This window comes from Tachyglossus aculeatus, chromosome 14 (genome assembly GCF_015852505.1).
Source record: "Tachyglossus aculeatus isolate mTacAcu1 chromosome 14, mTacAcu1.pri, whole genome shotgun sequence".
In the NCBI taxonomy this organism is placed as follows: Eukaryota; Metazoa; Chordata; class Mammalia; order Monotremata; family Tachyglossidae; genus Tachyglossus; species Tachyglossus aculeatus.
In genome coordinates this window covers 55,740,790-55,754,913 of record NC_052079.1, presented here as the reverse complement: position 1 = coordinate 55,754,913, position 14,124 = coordinate 55,740,790, and the positions used below count along the sequence as shown (strand labels likewise).

At 43.6% G+C, this 14,124-nt stretch overlaps 1 non-coding gene across 1 annotated transcript; it reads right to left on the bottom strand.

Moving 5' to 3' along the window:
- Positions 1 to 12,701: 12,701 nt before the first annotated feature.
- On the bottom strand, positions 12,702 to 12,839 carry LOC119937350. Its single transcript, XR_005454025.1, has one exon. It is a non-coding gene; the product is annotated as a small nucleolar RNA SNORA7 (small nucleolar RNA).
- Positions 12,840 to 14,124: the final 1,285 nt, after the last annotated feature.

Genomic DNA, 14,124 nt, shown 5'->3' with positions numbered 1-14,124 from the left:
CTCTGCCACTTGTCTGTGGTATGACTTGGGCGGGTCCCTTTACTTCTCTGGGCCTCGGTTTCCTCATCTGTGAAATGGCAATGCAATACCTGTTCTCCCCTTCTACTTAGACTATGAACCCCAAATGGGACAGGGACTGTGTCCGACTTGATAATCTTGTATCTATCCCAGTGCTTAGTACAGAGCTTGGCTCAGAGCAAGTAATTAATCAATCAATTATTTCTTGAGACCTTACTGCATTCAGAGAACTGTGCTAATCGCCTGGGAGATTACAGTATACCAATAGAATAGACAAAGTCTCTGCCCACAATGATCTTATAGTCTAGAGGGGCAGAGAGACATTAATATAAATGAAATACATTACAGGAATGTACACAAGTGGTGTGGGGCTGGGAGGGGGAGACAAATAAAGGGACAAAGTTTGGGAGATGCAGAAGGGAATGGAAGAAAAGGAAGAGAGAGTTTAGTCAGGGAAGGCCTCTTGGAAGAGATGGGCCTTCAATAAGCCTTTGAAGAGGGGGAGAGTAATGTCGGATATGAAGAGGAAGTGTGTTCAAGGCCAGAGGTGGAAGGTGGGCGAGAGATCATTGGTGAGAGAGAAGAGAGTGAGATACAGTGAGAAGGTTGTCAATAGGGAAGTGAAATGTGCAGGCTGGGTGGTAATAGAAGGGCAACAAAATGAGGTACAAGGGGATAAGCTGATTGAAGCACTTGCAAGCACTTAAGAAATACCACAATTATGATTATTAGGTCGACTGACTCCAAGGCCTGTGCTCTTTCCTCAAGGCCACACCCCTTCTTAAAGATTTCCATTGGAATTTTACTGGCATAGCTCACTAAAAGGATAGAAAATTCACATTCAAAGAAGTTATGTAAAAAAAGTATCAGAAAACCAGGATTGGAACAACCACTAGCATTCCAACATTGAATTTCTTTCCAACCTGAAAGCAAAAGATCTTTTCAGCATCTCAAAATTAGCATGCTTATACCCATCCATGACGAAGGAACAAGATAATGAAAAAATATAGAAAAAAAAGGAATGTTTCAGCAAAAATCATAGCATAAAAAAACAAGAATGATAGAAAGTGGTGGGTGGTTAATAAATACCTCTGTTTTTGTTATAGTGGAAAATGGAAGCCCATTCTCTCTCATTTTGTGTAAACTCTCTCCCCTTCCCTCCTCCCTTCCTTAACTTCCATCTTCAGCTGCTCACTCTCCACTGGTTCCTTCCTCTCTGCCTTCAAACATGCAAAGGTCCCCCCCTTCCTAAAAAAACCCTCTCTTGACCCCACCTCTCCTTCTAGTTATCGCCCTATCTCCCTCCTACCCTTCCTTTCCAGACTCCTAGAATGAGTCATCTACATTCGCTGCCTCGAATTCCTCAGTGCCAACTCTCTCCTTGGCTCCCTCCAATCTGGCTTCCGTCCCCTCCACTCCACCGAAACTGCCCTCGCAAAGGTCACCAATGACCTCCTTCTTGCCAAATCTAATGGATCCTACTCTATCCTAATCCTTCTCGACCCCTCAGCTGCCTTCGACACTTTGGACCACCCCCTTCTCCTCAACATGCTATCCAACCTTGGCTTCACAGACTCCGTCCTCTCCTGGTTCTCCTCTTATCACTCTGGCCTTTCATTTTCAGTCTCCTTTGTGGGTTCCTCTTCCCCCTCCCATCCCCTTACTGTAGGGGTTCCTCAAGGGTCAGTTCTTGGTCCCCTTCTGTTCTCTATCTACACTCACTCCCTTGGTGAACTCATTCACTCCCACGGCTTCAACTACCATCTCTACACTGATGACACCCAAATTTACGTCTCCACCCCTGCTCGCTCTCCCTCCCTCCCGGTTCATATCTCCTCCTGCCTTCAGAGCATCTCCATCTGGATGTCTGTCTGCCATCTAAAACTCAATATGTCCAAGACTGAGCACCTTATCTTCCCTCCCAAACCCTGTTCTCTCCCTGACTTTCCCATTACTGTAGATGGCACTGACATCCTTCCCATCTCACTAGCCCACAACATTGATGTCATCCTCGACTCCGCTCTCTCGTTCACCCCTCACATCCAATCCATCACCAAAACCTGCCGGTCTCACCTCCACAACATCGCCAAAATCAGCCCTTTCCTTTCCATCCAAACTGCTACCTTGCTGGTTCAATCTCTCATCCGATCCCAACTGGATTACTACATCAGCCTCCTCTCTGATCTCCCATACTCCTGTCTCTCCCCACTTCAGTCTATACTTCACTCTGCTCTCCGGATTATCTCTGTACAGAAACGCTCTGGGCATGTCATTCTCCTCCTCAAAATTCTCCAGTGGTTGCCTGTCAACCTACGAATCAAGCAAAAACTCCTTACTCTCGGCTTCAGGCTGTCCATCCCCTCTCCCCCTCCTACCTCACCTCCCTTCTCTCCTTCTACAGCCCAGCCCGCACCCTCCCCTCCTCTGCCACTAACCTCCTCACTGTGCCTCATTTTCACCTGTCCCACTGTCGACCCCCGGCCCATGTCCTTCCCCTGGCCTGGAATGCCCTCCCCCTACACATCCGCCAAGTTAGCTCTCTTCCTCCCTTCAAAGCCCTACTGAGAGCTCACCTCCTCCAGGAGGCCTTCCCAGACTGAGCCCCCTTTTTCCTCTCCTCCTCCCCATTCCCCCGGCCCTACCTCCTTCCCCTCCCCACAACACTTGTATATATTTGTACAGATTTATTCCTCTATTTATTTTACTTGTACATAATTACTATTCTAATTATTTTGTTAATGATGTGCATATAGCTATAATTCTATTTGTTCTGACAATTTTGACACCTGTCTACATGCTTTGTTTTGTTGTCTGTCTCTCCCTTCTAGACTGTGAACCCAGTGTTGGGTAGTAACTGTCTCTATAAGTTGCTGACTTGTACTTCCCAAGCAGTTAGTACAGTGCTCTGCACACGGTAAGTGCTCAATAAATACAATTGAATGAGTGAAAAGAATCTGTCTAGATTTTTCAGTCTCTCATTTCTCATTCATTCGTTTAATCATATTCGTTGAGCGCATACTGTGTGCAGAACACTCTGTTAAGTGCTTGGGAGAGTACAATAGAACAATAAGCAGACACATTCTCTATTTCCCCCGCACCTTTTTTTTCCTTTTCCTTTAGGTGAGCAGCTGAATCTGTACTATTCTTTTCCTGGCTCACAACACAGAAACTTAGAAAAATCCATGCGGACCAAAGCTCTTGTCCATCTGGCCCCCAGAAAACTGGAGTTAATTAACCCGGCAACTGAATTCCATCACTTGGTTCTCAAGGACATAACCATAGGACTTAAATTTAAATGCTGGGAGAATTTTTTGCTAATCCCAAGTCGCCGATGAAAACTCACTGACATTAAGCAAAATCCTTGAGCTTGCCTGAAAAGACAAATACTCTCTTTTGACTGAGCACTTGACATGAGTAGTGCTCGTTGGCCAATCGAACTTCGATTGATAGAAACAATAACTGCCACACAAAAGATCCAGGCAACTTTGAAGTTCTAAGTCAGTCAGTCAATTGTATTTATTGAGCACTTGGTGCAGAACACTGTGCTAAGCGTTTGGGAGAGTACAATATAACAATAAGCAGACACATTCCCTGCCCACAATATGCTCATAATCTTATCGCTATCCCAAGGAATCCAGCCAGACATTGCTGGGACTGTGGCCAGCATTCCAGGGGGATTTTTCCATGCTTTTCAGCTTTCGGGTAGGCAATAGTGCCTGGGATGGGGAAACCAGCCAATGGCTTCCTATATTTCCTTGTCCCCGCAAAAACATTCCTCTGCTTCGGTTGAGAACTGTGATTTCTCCTTTTCTTTCAATAGTCTTCTTGCCCCTCTGTTCTTCTGTTCTCAGACTCCTTTTAGCTTTTAAAACTCGCAAAATAAAACGCCGAGCTCTGTCTCCATGAGTTTTTGAATGTCGTCCCGTAATCTACCCAGGTTCAAGGGTGGATCCTTGAATCTACCCTTCACATTTGAAAGACCACTGGCTCATACCTCCTCCAGGAAGTCTTCCCAGACTAATGTCTCATCTCCCCCACCCCATTTGCCCTCCCTCCTGCATCCCCTAAGTACTTGGATGCATAACCCTTTCAGCGCTTTGAAATCCCCCCCCCTGCCCCGACCCCAGCCCCACAACCCTTATGTCCAAATCCTTATCCTCTGCTTCTTCCCCTCTTTGTCATTTATTTTAATGTCTGCCTCTAGAGTGTAAACTCCTTCATTCAATCATATTGACTGACTGCTTACTCTACGCAGAGTACTGTTCTAAGTGCTTGGGAGGATACAATACAAAAATAAACTTATAAATTCCCTGCCCACAATGAGCTTACAGTCTAGATGTGGGGAGACAGGCATTAATATCAATAAATAAGTTATATAAATGACAGATATGTACATAAGTGATGCGAGGTTGGGAGGGGGGAAACAAAGGGCGTGAGTCAGGGTGACCCAGAAGTGAGTGAGAGAAGAGGAAAAGGGGGCTAAGGCTTCTTGGAGGAGATGTGTCTTCAAAAAAATTTTGACAGAGGGAAAAGTAATTGTCTGTCAGATTTGAGGAGAGAGGCAGGATGTGGGAGAGGGGTGGACGGTGAGATAGACGAGATCAAAGCAAAATGAGAAGGTTGGCATTAGAGAAGTGCAGTGTACTGGATAATGATAATAATAATGGTATTTGTTAAACATTTATTATGCGCTGAGCACTATTCTAAGCACTGGGATAGATACATGGCCATCAGGTTGTCCCACATGGCGCTCACAGTCTTAATCCCCATTTTACAGATGAGGTAACTGAGGCACAGAAGTTAAGTGACTTGCCCAAAGTCATACAGCTGACAAGTCGTGGAGTAGGAAGTAGCAAGGTGAGGGAGGAGGGGGCAAGGTGATGGAGGACTTTAAAGTTGATGGTGAGGAGTTTTTGTTTGATGCAGAGGTGGATGGGCAACCACTGGAGTTTTTTGAGGATTGGGAAGAAAAGTCCTGTACAATTTTGTAGAAAAATGATCTGGGCAGCAGAGTGAAGTATGGACTGCGGTGGAGAGAGACAGGCGGCTGGGAGGTCAGCAAGAAGGCTGATGCAGTAATCCAGGAGGGTTAGGAGGAGTGCTTGTATTAGCATGGTAGCAGTTTGGATGGAGAGGAAAGGGCAGATTTTAATAGTAATAATAATAATGATGGTATTTGTTAAGTGCTTACTATGTGCCAGGCACTGTACTTAGTCCTGGGGTGGATACAAGGAAATTGAGTTGGACACATTCCCGGTCCCATTAGGGCTCATGGTCTCAGTCCCCATTTTCATGGCCTCAATTCCCTCATCTGTAAAAGGGGGTTTAAGACTGTGAGCCCCACGTGGGACATGGACTGTGCCCACCCTGATGATCTTGTATCTACCCCATTGAATAGTACAGTGCCTGACACATATTAAGTGCTTCAGTGCTTCACAAATACCATTAAAAAAAATTGGATAATTATTGTCCTATCATTAAGTTCACCCAGATCAATCCTGTGTGTGTGTGTGTGTGTGTGTGTGTGTGTGTGTGTGTGTGTGTATGATTTACTACAACATTCTATAAGTTATACACATACAAGGTCAATAAAGCAAGTGGACTTCTATACCAGGTTGGTGAAAACCAAATTACTCTACTAGTCAGGATCCATCTGATAAAAGAAAATTGTTCCACTCCATTTAACAATGAGGCAACGAGTTGTCTCTCTGAGGGATGTGGCAAGGAACTCTTTGGACAAACCTGCTTTGGAGCAAAACTAACGAAATTAAAATGGCCTTCGTGTCGACTACTGTGGGAAGAAACGCCACATTCGTTCCTTTGCTTTCCTCTACAGTTCAAAGGCCAGCAGTCCGTTTGGTTACGGGTGAGCATGATTGCAAAGCCGTTTTCTGGATTAGTTCTTTAGCAAGCCACACCTTTGGATCAGTCAAACAATCGAAGAGGATCAGGTTTCTCAATAGAAGTCTGAATAGAAGTTTAAGAAAAGCAGTGTGGTCTAGTGGATAGAGCCCAGACCTGTGAATCAGAAGGACCTGGGTTCTAATCCTACCTCCACCACCTATCTGCCATGTGACCTTGGGCAAGTCACTTCACTTTTCTGTACCTCAGTTACCTCATCTGTAAAATGAGCAATAAGTCTGTGTCTGACCTGATTTGCTTGAATCCTCCCCAGCACTTAGTACAGTGCCCGGCACATAGTAAGTGCTTAAGAAATGCCACAAATATTATAACAGAGATTGGGAATTTTCCTTTCCTCAAAGAAACCAAGTAGCACCTTCTCTGTTTGGAAAGTTCCTTAGAAGCTGGGATTAATTCATCCACTCATGAAAATTAGTCAATGCACCAGTACTATTTGTTGAGCACCTCCTGTGTGCAGAATACTGTACTGAGCATTTGGGAACATACAATAGAATCAGTAGACAAGATTTCAGGCTTTAAGGAGTTGATGGTCTACTGTGCGCAGAGCACTCTACTGAGTTTCGGGGACAGTCAATAGAGTGAGCAGACAGTATCTGTCCACAAGGAGCTTACAGTCTACTGTGTACAGAACACGGGACTCAGATCTTGAGAGAGGACAATAGAATTAGTAGACAAAATTACTACCCTCAAAGATTTTAAGATCTTTAAATACAGGTGTGACCTGGGAGAAATATAGTGCTTTGGTACCCTAACGTGTTGGCTATTGAAAAACCTTGAACGACACCCTAGACTCAGTCAGCAGAAGGTGAAAACATTTTAGTTCGATCTTAATGTAAATGTTATTAGAAAATGATACTTGGCTCATTTTTAATTGCAAAAATGTATTAACTGGCATTCCATTTTTTCAAATAATTAAAAGTGCTTTGTAAAATGTGACACTCCAATTCCGCACACTAAAAGTGATTATTTAAATATTGAATCTAATTGTACTGTAATTTCCATTTATTAAGAGGCTAGACATTTTTCAAATGGATGAAAATGTTTGAAAAAAATCAATCCATTATATCAGAGTTACATATTACTAACTTGCTGTTTAAATGTAATCATGTTTAGGGGACAAACAGCAAGATTAGGTCAATAACATCATTAATAGAGCAACATTATCCACCTGAAAATGAAATCTCAACCCCTGCACCTGTTCTCTCAGTGAAATTCCATCTTTTTCTAAGGGAAGGGAGAACACAGGTGGCTTGAAGATTCAGATATTTTTTTAACGCTTTTAGTTAGCACTTACTACATGTCAGGCACTGTTCAAAGTGCTGGAGTGGAGACAAGCTAACCAGGTTGGATACATTCCCTCTCCATAATGAAATGATACCAATAATAATAATCATTATCAAGGATTTGGTTAAGCAATTACTATGTGCCAAGCACTGTATGAAACACTGGATAGACACAAGATAATTAGGTCCCACTATGAGGCTCACAGTCTAAAGAGGAGGGAGAACAAGTACTGAATCTCCATTTTCCAGACAAGGGAACTGAGCTACAGAGAATTGAAGTGACTCACCCAAGATCACCCAGCAGACAAGTGGTAAAACTGGGATTAGAACCCAGGTCTTCTGACTCACAGGCCAGGGCTCTTTCCGCTAGGCTGCACAGCTTCTTGAAATGTAAAGCATGGATAGGGATTCAGTCCTGAGAAAGATGATGCCAGGAGTGGAGTGACAGCTTCATCTGGCCAAAAATTGCCTATTTCATCTCCAGGGAGTTTGACTATGAAGACCATAGAGAAGCCACGTGGCTCAGTGGAAAGACCATGGGCTTTGGAGTCAGAGGTCATGGGCTCAAATCCCAGCTCCGCCAACTGTCAGCTGTGTGACTTTGGGCAAGTCACAACTTCTCTGTGCCTCAGTTACCTCATCTGGAAAATGGGGATTACGACTGTGAGCCCCCCATGGAACAACCTGATCACCTTGTAACCTCCCAGTACTTAGAACACTGCTTTGCACATAGTAAGCGCTTAACAAATGCCATTATTATTATTATTATTTTTTTTCACTTCAGTCAATCAATCAATGGTACTTACTGAGCACTCCTACGGGGAGAGAACTGTGTTAATCATTTGGGAGAGGACAGTACAGGATCCCTGCCCACAAGGAGCTTCCAATCTATTGTGTGCTGAGCACAGTAATAATAAATACTAATAATAATGGTATATGTGAAGTGCTTATTATGTGCTAAGCACTGTTCTAAGTGCTGGGGTAGATACAAGGTTAATCAGGTTGTCCCATGTGGGGCTCACAGTCTTAATCCTCATTTTACAGATGAGGGAACTGAGGCACAGGGAAGTGAAGTGACTTGCCCAAGGTCATACAGAAGGCTAGTGGAAGAACAGGGATTAGAACCCATGACTTTTGTCTCCCAAGCCCGGGTTTCCACTAAGCCATGCTGCTTCTCACTCTACTGAGTACACAGAATAATACAATACAGTTGGTAGCCATGATCCCCGATCAATCAATCAATCAATCAATCAATCGTATTTATTGAGCACTTACTGTGTGCAGAGCACTGTACTAAGCGCTTGGGAAGTACAAGTTGGTATGGTGGTCCCAAGGTGCTTCCAGTTTGGTGGGGAATATAGACAATAAAATAAAGGAGAAGCAGTATATTATCTACATATGGATGTCAACGTCCTGAGTGGTTCAGTGAGTACTTAAGGTCACAGTGGCTTTGGACCCAAGTGCATAGGTGACACAGAATGAAGAATAATACTAATGATAATGATAATTATCATAATCATTTTTGCTAAGCACTTACTGTGTACCAAACCTTGTTCTAAGTGCTAGGGTAGATACAAGATAATCGGGTCCTGCATGGAACTCACAGTCTAAGTAGGAGGGAGAGCAGGGATTGATTCCCCATTTTGTTAATGAAGGAACTGAGGCACAGAGAGCTAAGTGACTTGCCCGTGGTCACACAGCAATCAATCAATCGTATTTATTGAGCGCTTACTGTGTGCAGAGCACTGTACTAAGTGCTTGGGAAGTACAAGTTGGCAACGTATAGAGACAGTCCCTACCCAACAGTGGGCTCACAGTCTAAAAGGGGGAGACAGAGAGCAAAACCAAACATACTAACAAAATAAAATAAATAGAATAGATATGTACAAGTAAAATAAATAAATAAATAAATAAATAGAGTAATAAATATGTACAAACATATATACATATATACAGGTGCTGTGGGGAAGGGAAGACGGTAAGATGGGGGGATGGAGAGGGGGACGAGGGGGAGAGGAAGGAAGGGGCTCAGTCTGGGAAGGCCTCCTGGAGGAGGTGAAGGAGGTGAACAGCAGGTATAGCGTGGATCTAGGATTAGAACCCAGGACCTTTAACTCCCAGGCCTGTGCCCTTTCCATTAGGCCACACTGTCTCTCAAAGGGTGGGAATATAAGAGTTAGGGAAGGCTTCATGGAGGAGACAAGATTCGATTAGGGCTTTGAATATGGGGAGAGTGGAAGTCCACAGGACGTAAAAGTGAGAGAATCAACATGCTCATCATTACCCAATATAGTCCTGCCTGGAGTTGACCACTTAAAATCCTTTCAGACCCAGAATTCTTTGCTTCCTTGGCATCATTTTTCAGCTGCCAAAGGACTCTGTGAGTGTGTGGGTCTGGGCTTACCCAGGGAGGGATGAGGGTTTCAGGATCTAGGAAGCATGCAAGACTCCTTAGCCAGTCAGTAAATCAATCAATCACATTTGTTGAGCGCTTATTATGTGCAGAGCAGTGTGGCTTAGTGGAAAGAGCACGGGCTTTGGAGTCAGCGGTCTTGGCTTCAAATCCCAGCTTTGCCAATTGTCAGCTGTGTGACTTTGGGCAAGTCAATTCACTTCTCTAGGCCTCAGTTACCTCATCCGTAAAATGGGGATTAAGACTGTGAGCCCCCTTTGGGACAACCTGATCACTTTGTAACCTCCCCAGTGCTTAGAACAGTTCTTTGCACATAGTAAGTGCTTAATAAGTGCCATCATTATTATTATTATTACTAAACACTTGGGAGAGAAAAACAGAACAATGAATTAATAAGAATAATATATGTTGCCCATTTGTACTTCCCAAGTACAGTGCTCTGCAAACAGCAAGTGCACAATCAGTACGATTGAATGAATGAATAAAAGGACACATTCCCTCCCACAACAAACTAACTTCTAAGCACCAACACTCACAGAGAACGGGAAACTATTTCTCCACCAGAGGAGTTGGATTCAAATCCTGAAGCCTCCACTTGTCTGCTGTGTGACCTCGGGCAAGTCGCTTAACTTTTCTGGGCCTCCATTTCCTCATCTGTAAACTGGGTATTAAGACTGGGAGCCCCACAAATTGGAACTGTGCCCAATCTGATTATCTTGCATCTGCCCTAGAGCTTAGTACAGAGCCTGGCACATGGTAAGTGCTTAACAAGTACCATAAAAAAAGAAATAAAAATAACTCAAGCATTCGTGTTTGTTACTAATTGATACTTCCACTTGGATTTGCGTCCTTCATTTGCCCCTCCCTCAACCACAAAGCGCTTAGGTTTAGAAGCATAGTTGATTTTAATGCTGTATCCATCCACCTCTAGACTGTATGCTCACTGTGGGCAGGGAACGTGTTTACCAACTCTGTCATATTGTCCTCTCCCAAACGTTTAGTACGGTGCTTTGCACACAGTGAGCACTTGATAAGTACCTTCGATGAGGATGAACGCTTCATCTTGTACTGTAAGCTCCTTGTGGGCAGGGAACTTGTCTACCAACTCTGTCATATCAGAGTCTCCCAAGGGCTCAGAACAGTGCTCTGCACACAGTAAGCACTCAATAAATCCCATTAATGTGGATGAACCCTTCATCTTGGACTGTAAGCTTGTTGGGGGTGGGCAGCCCATCTACCAAGTCTCCCAAGGGCTCAGAACAGTGCTCTGCACACAGTAAGCACTCAATAAATCCCATTAATGTGGATGAACCCTTCATCTTGGACTGTAAGCTTGTTAGGGGTGGGCAGCCTATCTACCAACTCTGCTGTACAGGAGAAGCAGCGTGGCTTAGTGGCAAGAGCACGGGCTTGGGAGTCAGAGGTTGTGGGTTCTAATCCTGACTCTGCCACTTAGCCATGTGACTTTGGTTGAGTCACTTAACTTCTCTGTGCCTTAGTTATCTCATCTGTAAAATGGGCATTAAGACTGTGAGCCCCTTGTGGGACAACCTGATTACCTTGTATCTACCCTAGCACTAGAACAGTGCTTGGCACATAGTAAGTGCTTAACAAATACCATTATTATTATTGTTATTATTATTATTCTCCCAAGCTTAGTACAGGGCTCTGCACACAGTAAGAACTCAATAACTACCATTGATGATAATTATAATGATGTTGATAATGTTTCCACCTCTCCCAGGAAATGGACCATCAAGCATTCTCCATCATTAACTCTTCAGCTGCTGTACCACAAGGAACTATGTTTTCTGTCTTACCTTGGCAGCCACCCATCAGTTGGCTTCTAGTCCTCCCGGGATTACCAATCTTGGTTGGCCGACCTTGATCACTTGAAAGTCACCAGGTCACGGAATGGAAGACCCCACTGGGGCTGACAGACATCCATTTCCTATTCTTTTTCCACCCCAACCACTCCAAGATTCAATACCAGGCCTACACATTTTCTTGGAGAGGGAAGAAATCATCCATCATCTGGGGATGAATCATTCTTCGCTCATTTAGCTGTCCTAGGCGGGAGCCAATTTCTAGAAAATATTGTATTACTTACATCTCCATCAAGGAGACTTCGGAATTCCAATTACCTTTTTCTGTCTCTTTCTTTCTCTTTAATTAAAGTCCGTCCTCATTTCAGCAATATATATTTGATAGAATGTTTTTCACCTGCCTCCCCTTAAAGGAATCCGATGAAGATTAATAGTAAAATTTCAAGTCTGAACACCTTGTCATGAAAGCTGTTCATACATATACAAAGATTAATCTGCATACCAACCTTAAGGGAAAATCATTTTTAATAGTTTCATAAAGAGACCTTTGCTCTTTCCTAACTGGTGACACTCCCACATTCCTTTAACTGTTATAATTTTTTAAAAAACAGGAATAATAATAATGTTCATGAAGGAATGCAAAGTAACATCAATTTTCCCTTGTTCCTTAGTAGTTATGCATAGTCAGAGAACCCGGGTTCTAATTCTGCCTCTGCCACTTGTCTGCTGTGTGACTTTGGACAAGTCACTTTCGTGTCTATCTCCCCATTTCTAGACTGTGAGCCCGCTGTTGGGTGGGGATTGTCTCTATCTGTTGCTGAATTGTACTTTCCAAGTGTTTATTTAGCACAGTGCTCTGCACACAGGAAGCGCTCAATAAATATGATTGAATGAATGAACGAATTTTTCTGTACCTCAGTTTTCTCAGTTTTCTCATCTGTAAAATGGGGATTCAATATCTGTTCTCCCTCCTCCTTTAGACTGTGTCCAATCTAATTATCTTGTATCATTCCCAGTGTTTATTCATTCAATCGTATTTATTTAGTACAGTCTTGTCTTATGCCGTTGAGTCATTTTCGGCCCCGCTCTCCATCTGCGATCATTCCGGTGGTGTATCCAAAGAACTTTCTTGGCAAAAATCTGAAAGTGGTTTACCATCGCTGCCTTCCGCGCAGTAAACTCGAATCTCCACCTTCAACTCTCTCTCGTGCCGCTGCTGCCCAGCACAGGGGAGCTTTGACTTGTAGCAGATTGCTTGCCACTCACTAGCCACTGGCCAAGCTAGGAATAGGATGGGTGGGCCTCTGCTTGGCTTTCCCTCCCATAGCCAAGACTGGTAGAGGACTGGAAACTCTCCAGGTGCAATCCTGAAAGGGGGCTTAGTACGGTGCTTGGAAAATAATAAGAACTTGATAAACACCATAATTATTATTATTATTGTACCAAGCTGATCCTCGAGATTAACCTTCCCTCAACCAAACCATTCATGAATTCAATCCAGACCAAGAAAATGAATGAGATTTCTCCATCTCATACGTTTGTCTTTTACAAAACTCGAGGCATGCAAACATATTTTTATTTCTCACCTCCTTACAGTCCTGCTGGTGGTCAGGTGGGAAGAGTATTGACTTGGCCATCATTCATTCATTCAATTCATTCAATCATATTTATTGAGCGCTTACAGTGCGCAGAGCACTGCGCTAAGCGCTTGGAAATTACAATTACCTGGGTTCGCCATCAGGACACCTGCTGGGACTGATGTTGCCAAACCTGACCCATGAAATGACTAGCCCATTCTTCAAAATTAATCTCTCTCTCTCTCTCTCTCTCTCTCTCTCTCTCTCTCTCTCTCTCTCTCTCTCTCACTCTAGACTGTAAGCTCATTATGGGCAGGGAACTCTGTGGTATTGGACTCTCCCTAGTGCTTAGAACAGTGCTCTGAACACAGTAAGCCCTCAGTAAATACCAACGATTGATGGCTTTGCACACAGTAAATGGTCAGAGAATTCCAATTTATCAATCATATTTATTGAGTGCTTACCTTGTGCAGAGAATTATACTAAATGATTGGGAGAGCACAATATGACAGCACATTTCCTGCCCACCTCGAGCTTAAAGTCTAGTGGGGGAAGGGAGTGGGAGAAGAAGAAATGGGGGCTTAACTGGGGAAGGCCTCTTGGAGGAGATGTGCGTTCAATAAATCTTTAAAGGAGAGTGACTGATCGATTGATTGAATAGGTCACAGAAATCCAGAAAACAGCTGGCTGATGTAGAGTCATTTTTGTTATTCTTGTTATTTTTTTAATGACATTTGTTAAGCACTTACTATGTGTCAGGCACTGTACTAAGCACTGGGATGGATGAAAGATAGTCCTTGTCCTACATGGGGCTCACGGTCTTAATCCCAAGTTTACAGATGAGGTAACTGAGGCCCAGAAAAGTAAAGTGACCTGCCTAAGGTCACTGAGCAGACAAGTGGTGGAGCAAGGATTAGAACTCGGGTCCTTCTGACTCCCAAACAAAGGTACTATCCATTAGGCCACACTGCTTCTCTTCATTGGTGAGTATACTCTCAGAGAGCTCTACTCTTTCAAACCCTGAAGATGTTTCCATGATGTTTGCCTTGAGTAAAATCTGAAATATGTGAGACAACTAGCAGTCG